At 41.5% G+C, this 8,585-nt stretch overlaps 1 pseudogene; it reads right to left on the minus strand.

Annotated features, from left to right (window-relative positions):
• Positions 1–7,111: 7,111 nt before the first annotated feature.
• Positions 7,112–8,036, minus strand: LOC130866880 (olfactory receptor 13J1-like; annotated as a pseudogene).
• Positions 8,037–8,585: the final 549 nt, after the last annotated feature.

Below are 8,585 nucleotides of genomic sequence, written 5' to 3' on the forward strand. Positions count from 1 at the left end.
CAAATTAAATGGAGAGAAACTTAAAGCCATCCCACTAAAATCAGGAACACGCCAAGGCTGTCCACTCTCTCCATACCTCTTCAATATAGTTCTCGAAGTTTTAGCAATAGCAATAAGACAACATAAGGGGATAAAGGGGATTCAAATTGGAAAGGAAGAAGTTAAACTTGCATTATTTGCAGATGATATGATAGTGTACATGAGCGACCCCAAAAACTCCACCAAAGAACTCCTACAGCTGATAAACGCCTTTAGTAATGTGGCAGGATACAAGATCAACTCCAAAAAATCAGTCGCCCTCTTATACACAAAGGATATGGAAGCAGAGAGGGAAATAAGAGAATCATCACCTTTCACGATAGCCACAAAAAGCATAAAATATCTTGGGGTAACTCTAACCAAGGAAGTGAAAGATCTATTTGACAAGAACTTTAAGGCATTGAAGAAAGAAATTGAAGAGGATACCAGAAAATGGAAGGATCTCCCTTGCTCCTGGATTGGGAGGATCAACATAGTAAAAATGGCAATTCTACCAAGGGCAATTTATAGATTCAATGCAATCCCCATTAAAATCCCTTCAAAATTCTTCACAGATCTTGAAAGGACAATAATCAACTTTATATGGAGAAACAAAAAACCCAGGATAGCCAAAACAATCTTATACAATAAAGGAACTTCTGGAGGCATTACCATCCCTGACTTCAAACTCTATTACAGAGCTACAGTAATGAAAACAGCGTGGTACTGGCATAAAAACAGAGCAGTCAACCAATGGAATCGTATAGAAGACCCGGATTTTAACCCACAAACCTATGAACAACTAATTTTCGATAAAGGAGCTAAAAGTATACAATGGAAGAAAGAAAGCATCTTCAACAAATGGTGCTGGCACAATTGGATGTCAGCCTGTAGAAGAATGAAAATAGACCCATATCTATCACCATGCACAAAACTCAAGTCCAAATGGATCAAAGACCTCAATATCAATCTGAACACACTGAACCTGATAGAAGAGAAAATGGGAAGTACCCTACAAGATATGGGCACAGGAGATCGCTTCCTATGTATAACCCCAGCAGCACAGACATTAAGGGCAACATTGAATAAATGGAACCTCCTGAAACTGAGAAGCTTCTGTAAAGCAAAGGACACTGTCATTAAGACAAAAAGGCAGCCTACTGACTGGGAGAAGATCTTCACCAACCCCGCTACAGACAAAGGTCTGATCTCCAAAATATATAAAGAACTCAAGAAACTAGACTTTAAAAGGATAATTAACCCAATTAAAAAATGGGGCACAGAACTGAACAGAGAATTCTCATCAGAAGAAGTTAACATGGCCAAAAGATACTTAAGGTCATGCTCAACCTCCTTAGCGATCAGAGAAATGCAAATCAAAACAACTTTGAGATATCATCTTACACCTGTCAGATGGCTAAAATCAAAAACACCAAGGATAGCCTTTGCTGGAGAGGTTGTGGAGAAAGGGGTACCCTCATCCATTGCTGGTGGGACTGCAAACTTGTGCAACCACTTTGGAAATCAGTGTGGCGTTTTCTCAGAAAAATTGGGATCAACCTACCCCTGGACCCAGCAATAGCACTCTTGGGAATATACCCAAGAGATGCCCTAGCATATGACAAAAGCATTTGTCCAACTATGTTCATAGCAGCATTATTTGTAATAGCCAGAACCTGGAAGCAACCTAGATGCCCTTCAATAGAAGAATGGATGAAGAAAGTGTGGAATATATATACATTAGAGTACTACTCTGCGGTAAAAAACAATGACTTCTCGAATTTTGCAGGCAAATGGATGGAAATAGAAAATACGATCCTGAGTGAGGTAACCCAGACCCAAAAAGAAGATCATGGGATGTACTCATTCATAATTAGTTTCTAGCCATGGATAGGGGTCAGTGAGTCTATAATTTGTGATCCTAAAGAAGCTAAACAAGAGGGTAAACCCAAGGAAAAACATATAGATATCCTCCCAGCTATGGGAAATAGACAAGATTGATGGGCAAAAAATTGGAATCTTGGGGGGTGGGGTGGGATGGGGATGAGGAGTGATGGGGAGAGAAAAGTGTGAAGGAGAGGATGAGGGGAACTGGGGAAATCGGGGTGATTGGGGTTAAAGGAAGGTTGGATGGGGGAGCAGGGAAACTCATACCTTAGTTAAGGGAGCCACCTAAGGGTTGGCAAGAGACTTGAACCTGGAATGGCTACCAGATGCCCAGGGCAATGTCCCCAGTTAGTTCATTGGGGCACCTGAGTATAGGGAACCTGAAATGAACCTATCCTATAACCATACTGCTGAATATCTTGCATATCGCCATAGAACCTTCATCTAGCGATGGATGGAGATAGAGACAGAGACCCACACTGGAGCACCGGACTGAGCTCCCAAGATTATAATGAGGAGCAGAAGGAGAGAGAACATGAACAAGGAAGTCAGGACCATGAGGGGTACACCCAACCACTGAGACGGGGGGGGGGCTATCTATTGGGAGCTCACCAAGGCCAGCTGGACTGCTACTGAAAAAAACATGGGATAAAACCGGACTCTCTGAATGTGGTGGACAATGAGAGCTGACAAGAGGCCAAGGAGAATGGCACAGGAACTTTCATCTGGCGATGGATCGAGAGAGAGACAGAGACCCAATTTGGAGCAACCGTCTGAGCTCTTAAGGTCCAAATGAGGAGCAGAAGGAGGGAGAACATGAGCAAGGAAATCAGGACCACGAGGCGTGCACCCACCCACTGTGACAATGGGAACTGATCTATTGGGAGCTCTCCAAGGCCAGCTGGACTGGGACTGAATAAGCATGGGTTGAAACTGGACTCTCTGAACAAGGAGGACAATGAAGGCTGATGAGAAGCCAAGGACAATGGCACTTGGTTTCGATCCTAATACATGAACTGGCTTTGTGGGAGCGTAGCCTGTTTGGATGCTCACCTTCCTGGACCTAGATAGAAGTGGGAGGACCTTGGTCTTCCTGTAGAGCAGGGAATTTGGACTGCTCTTCAGTATCGAGAGGGAGGGGGAGTGGACTAGGGGGAGGAGAAGTGGAGTGGGGATAGGGGGAGGGGAGCGGGGGGAGGGGGCAATATGTGGGAGGAGGGGGAGGGAAATGGGAAACGGGGAGCAGTTGGAAATTTTAATTAAAAAAGAATAAAAAAATAAAATAAAATGCCATATTCTGGGCCGGGCGGTGGTGGCGCACGCCTTTAATTGCAGCACTCAGGAGGCAGAGGCATGAGGATCTCTGTGGGTTCGAGATCAGCCTGGTCTACAAGAGCTAGTTCCAGGACAGGCTCCAAAACCACAGAGAAACCCTTTCTCAAAAAACCAAAAAAAAGGCCATATTCTGTAGTTTTTGAAAGATATGAAGAATGCCTATCTAACTGAAATATATCTATATATCTAGAAAATCTAACTAACATGACTACAAGCTTTACTATTATTGAAGCTTATCCTTTAGCAACCTACATTTCCTAATTATACATTACATTTTTAAATGAACTACACAATCACAATACCTTAATCAATATTAGAAATACATATACATACAAAAAAATTGACCTTAAAATCCATATCAATGCAAATTATTCATATCTGTATCATATCGTCCTTTCAATGTAAAAGAACATTTATAAACAGTATTTGGGAACATGGGCGCAGATTTTTTCTCTCCAAACTGCTTCCTGTTGAATGGGGGCGCTGTTATTTCAGTCTTTCTTGGTAAAACCTGTGTGCTAGATTCATCTCAGTCAGCAGTTGAGTGAAGTAATTTTTTGAGGGTGTTCACAGCAACCTTTCTGGAGGGCATGGTCTATCATACCATATTGGGATAGAAGCGATCCACAGAGTCTCATCCTTTGTGAAAACAAAAGAGGACCCTGTTCAAAGCATCATATCCTTAGACCCATATTCTGAAATCATAATATCCTTATGATATCCATTCTTGGCAGCCCATATAATGAAACGTCTCTCTGTATTTAGCTCTTTTACAGTCAAACATTTTAAAGAAAACACAATAATACAAAGAATCCAGACTCTCTGTGAATTTTCCATTTTTACATGGCTTATTTTTACTCTATCAGTTTACTTTATTCTGTCTCTTTAAAAACTTTACTATTTTAACTTTATTCTCTTTATTTTTTTTTCTTCTCTCTCTCAAGTCTACATACACTCATCTAGCACTGTAATTCATTTGGTGGTCATTTATGTCTGAAATCTGTTTTATTGTGAATCTGTAATTTTTATACTATCCAGGAGCACTTTGTTTTATGCCTTTAAATCACTAAGTGCTTAAGAATCTAAGCTGTGACATTCCTAGGTCAAAAACAGGTACTGCCTGCTTGCCCCACCTGGTCCAACATGGCACAGCTGCTTGTGACTCTGACCCTTGCACATTGCACCAGTAGTGTGGTGGACCTGCTTTTGCCTCTGAGCTGCAGCATGCAATGACTTCCTTTTAGGCACACAGCGAGTCTAGTTGCCATCAAACAAATCATACCAATTTACACCAAATGCTCCATTCAAAGTCTCTGTCTCCCGCAGAAGCCAGAGAGAGATTGCAATGGCGGCAGAGCCCAGAAAGCCTGCATTTTAAAACAGCCAGTTTTTTCCTGCTACTGAGTCAGGACAATTTCTTTGCAGCACACAACCCCAAAACAGCAAAAAGTTGTCCTAGATTCTCTATCTGCTTTTAAGCCCTCTCAGGTTTTACGTGGAGTTCATTACCACACTGGGTGACACTCTGTTTCCCCATAGGAGCTGCGGGCTGCGTTCCTGGCACCCAGCTGCCAACATGGCTAGCTTTACCTGAAATAATTACACGGAAGCTGTATTCTTTTAAACACAGCTTTTCCCATTAATTTTAACCCTTTATTTAGCTCTTACATATTGATCTAACCCATTTCTAATATTCAGTGTTGCACCACGAGCTGGCTTAGCAGGAAAGATCTTAACCTGCGTCTGTCTGGAGTGGGAGAATTATGGCGACTGACTGACTCAGCTTCTTTCTCCCAGCATTCTGTTCTGTCTACTCCGCCTACCTAATTTTCTGTCCTACCAGGGCCAAGGCAGTTTCTTTATTTAACCAATGAAATCAACACAAAACAGAAGACTCCCACATCATGTTTCACAAATGGTGCTAGCATAATTGGATATCAACATGTAGAAGAAGGAAAATAGACCCGTATCTATCACCACGCACAAAACTTGAGTCCAAAATGAATCAAAGACCTCAACATAAAGCCAGCCATACTGAACCTTACAGAAGAGAAAGTGGGAAGTACACTTGGAGGAATGGTGCAGGAGACCAGTTCTTAAATATAACCCCAGCAGCACAGACACTGAGAGAAACAATTCATATATTGGACCTCTTGAAATTGAAAAGCTGTAAATAAAAGGACATGGTCAATAAGACAAATTGACAGCCTGAAGAATGGGAAAATATCTTCACTAATCCCACATCATACAGAGGTCTGGTCTCCAGGATATACAAAGAACTCAAGAAATTGCTAATCAAAAGAAAAAATAATCCAATTAAAAAACTGAGCATAGAACTAAACAGAGAACTCTCAGTAGAGGAATCTAAAATGACTGAAAGACACTTAAGGAAATGTTCAACATCCTTAGTCATCAGAAAAATGCAAATCAAAACAACTCTGAGATTCGATCTTACACCAGTAAGAATGGCCAAGATCAAAAACACTGATGACAACTTATGATGGAGAAGTTATGGGATAAAGGCAACATTCCTGCATTTCCGGTGGGAATGCAAGATAGTACAGCCCCTTTGGATGTCAGTATATTGGTTTCTCAAAAAATTAGGAAACAACCTTTCTCAAGACCAGGTAATACCACTTTTGCCTATATAACCAAAGGATGCTCAAACATGCACAAGGACACGTGCTCAACTATGTTCATAGCAGCATTGTTGGTCATAGCCAGAACCTGGAAAGAACCTAAATGCTCCTTGATCAATGAATGGATAAGGAAAATGGGGTAAATTTCCATAATGGAGTACTAGACAGCAGAAAAATAATAATGACACCTTAAATTTGGGAGGAAAATGGATAGAGCTGGAAAACATTATTTTGTGTGAGGTAACCCAGACAAAGAAAGACAATTATCACATGTACTCACTCACAGGTAGTTTTTCAACATAAACTCAAGAAAACTAGCCTACAAACCACAATCCCAAAGAAATTAACCAACAATGAGGACACTAAAAGAGACTTACACAGATCTAATCTACAGGCAAAGTAGAGAAAGACAGAATCTCCTGACTAAATTAAGATCAAGGTCCCATTGTGAACTTTGTGGGAAGGCTAAAGGGGGTAGGGAAGAGGCAGGGAGGAGATCAGAGAGAAATGTAGAATTCAATAGAAATCAATAAAAATACATTTTTAAAAATGTCATCTGGCCCTAAACAATATTAGAAACCAAGGATACAGGAGGGAGATAATGAGAGGTGAAAATGGCTTTGAGCCTAAAGGGAAAGAAAGTTCAAGTGTTCTTGAATGAGTGCTGATAATAACTGCCTCACAAGAAGAACACAAGTGTTTGTGGAGCAGGGAGTTTAGAGAAGGTTAAAACTTATATTTGTCAATTGTGTGTGACTGAAGGCTGGAAGAAGGCTAGGAACTAAGTAGGCAGGCAGGCAGGCAGGCAGCTGTGCGGTCCTGCTGATGAACATCTTTTTGAGAGCAGTGAGGAGCCATTTGTGACTTTCAGTCAGGAAATGATGCACTCTTAAATAATACTTAAAATGATACTCCCAGGGCCCCACTGAGGACACATTAAGAAAGGAAATACTAATGTCTAGTATCTATTTATTTTCTTGGTACTGATCACACTATGTAGCACGGGATGACATTAATTTAACCATCAATCTGCTTTAGCCCCACAAATGCTGGTATTATAGTTGTGAATGAAGGAACCTAGCGAAGGCTGAAGTCTTGAGATTAGATCACATTAAAATGCTGGGCACTAGCTCAGACAAGTTCAGGACAGGAGAAAACTGGAGAGTCAGACTGAAAGATTTAGTGAGACTTAGACTGTGTCTCTACAGTGGAGGTCCCCATAATTCTATAATCTACCCTGCATTGGTATTGGCATTTGATGACACAGACAGAAAGTCAAGATCCCTATCTTTGGAGATCACTGACTGCTTCATGGGTGTGAAGTCCACAATGCAGAGGACTGTAAAGACCATGTTAGAGATATAGCCCTTTGTGTTCATCGGTTTCATGTACATGAAACATGATGATACTATAGAAAAATAGGACCACAGCAAGGTGCTCCAAGCAGGTGGAAAAGCATTTGCAGGTCCTGCTACCTGAGAGCACCTTTAGGAAGGTGACCAGGATTGGCATGTCGGAAAGACAATTGAGGTACTTGAGTAGAGGTAGCAGAAGGATGGCATCCACAAGGACAAAGTCATTACTAACTGATGTGTCACCACAGGCCATCTTCAGCACACTCAGGACCTTGCAGGTGAACTTTCTGAATACTTGGTGGCCATACAGTGACAGTCTCATGACAATGACTGTTTCTGTCAACAACCTGAAGAGGTAGACTACTACCCAGAAGGCTCTTGGAGGCATCAATAAAAACCTATGGCTCATGTGCACAGGTACCTGAGCTGCTGACAAATAGCAAGGTAGTGATCACAGACCGTGATGATAAGCAACAGGCATTCTGTGGAGCCTGTGGAATGTCTCAGATGCATCTGGATGTCACAGCCATTAGAGAAGATTATCTTCTAGGATGAGAGTAGGTGGAACAGCATCAGAGGCACAATAGTAGATATATAGCAGATTTTCTAAGTGGAAATATTACTCAGAAATTGTATGTGGGTGTGTGTAGGCAGGGATCCAACATGCACACAGCCACTAAGGCGGTGTTCCGAGGAGGGTCATAACTGAGCACAGAGGAAAGAATAGGTCTTCCAGGGATGAGTAGTCAGAAAATTCCTTCAAGATAAATGCAGAGACTTTTGTCCTGATTCTGGGCTACATAATGCAGAGTTATGCCTGGATACACAGTAGAGTGGAAGGACAGAGGATGCAGTGTATTGAGAACACAAAAATGTTTAAGGTCTTTTCCAACATGGATACACATTCTGTGACTTGGGGACAGTCTCCTATTCCTCTGTAGATTACATCACATCCATGTAAATAGTGAGGATAATATCCCTAAGAGGGTATTTACGGAAGTATGAATAGGCAGAATCACAGAGAGCCACAGCTGAATGAGAAATATAGGTCTTTACTGTAGGACTTCTTAAAACGTTTAAATGGATAATGTTTATTGGAAGCTCTCCAAATGCAATGTAGACTATGCACTTCCAAAGTTATCTGAACTTACGTCCACTTCACCTCCTATTCTATCACAGAGAAGCAACCTGCAAACAGCATTTGAGAGCTGGTAGCCTGGATCAGAGGTCCTAAAACTTACACACATACTGGAATTATTTGGAAGACTGGCAAAACACAGTGTGTTTTCCTTCCAGAGTTTCTGGCTTAGGGCAGATGTGTGCTGTTGCTGCACTGATGACACAGGGATGA

This window comes from Chionomys nivalis, chromosome 26 (genome assembly GCF_950005125.1).
Source record: "Chionomys nivalis chromosome 26, mChiNiv1.1, whole genome shotgun sequence".
NCBI classification, from domain to species: domain Eukaryota; kingdom Metazoa; phylum Chordata; class Mammalia; order Rodentia; family Cricetidae; genus Chionomys; species Chionomys nivalis.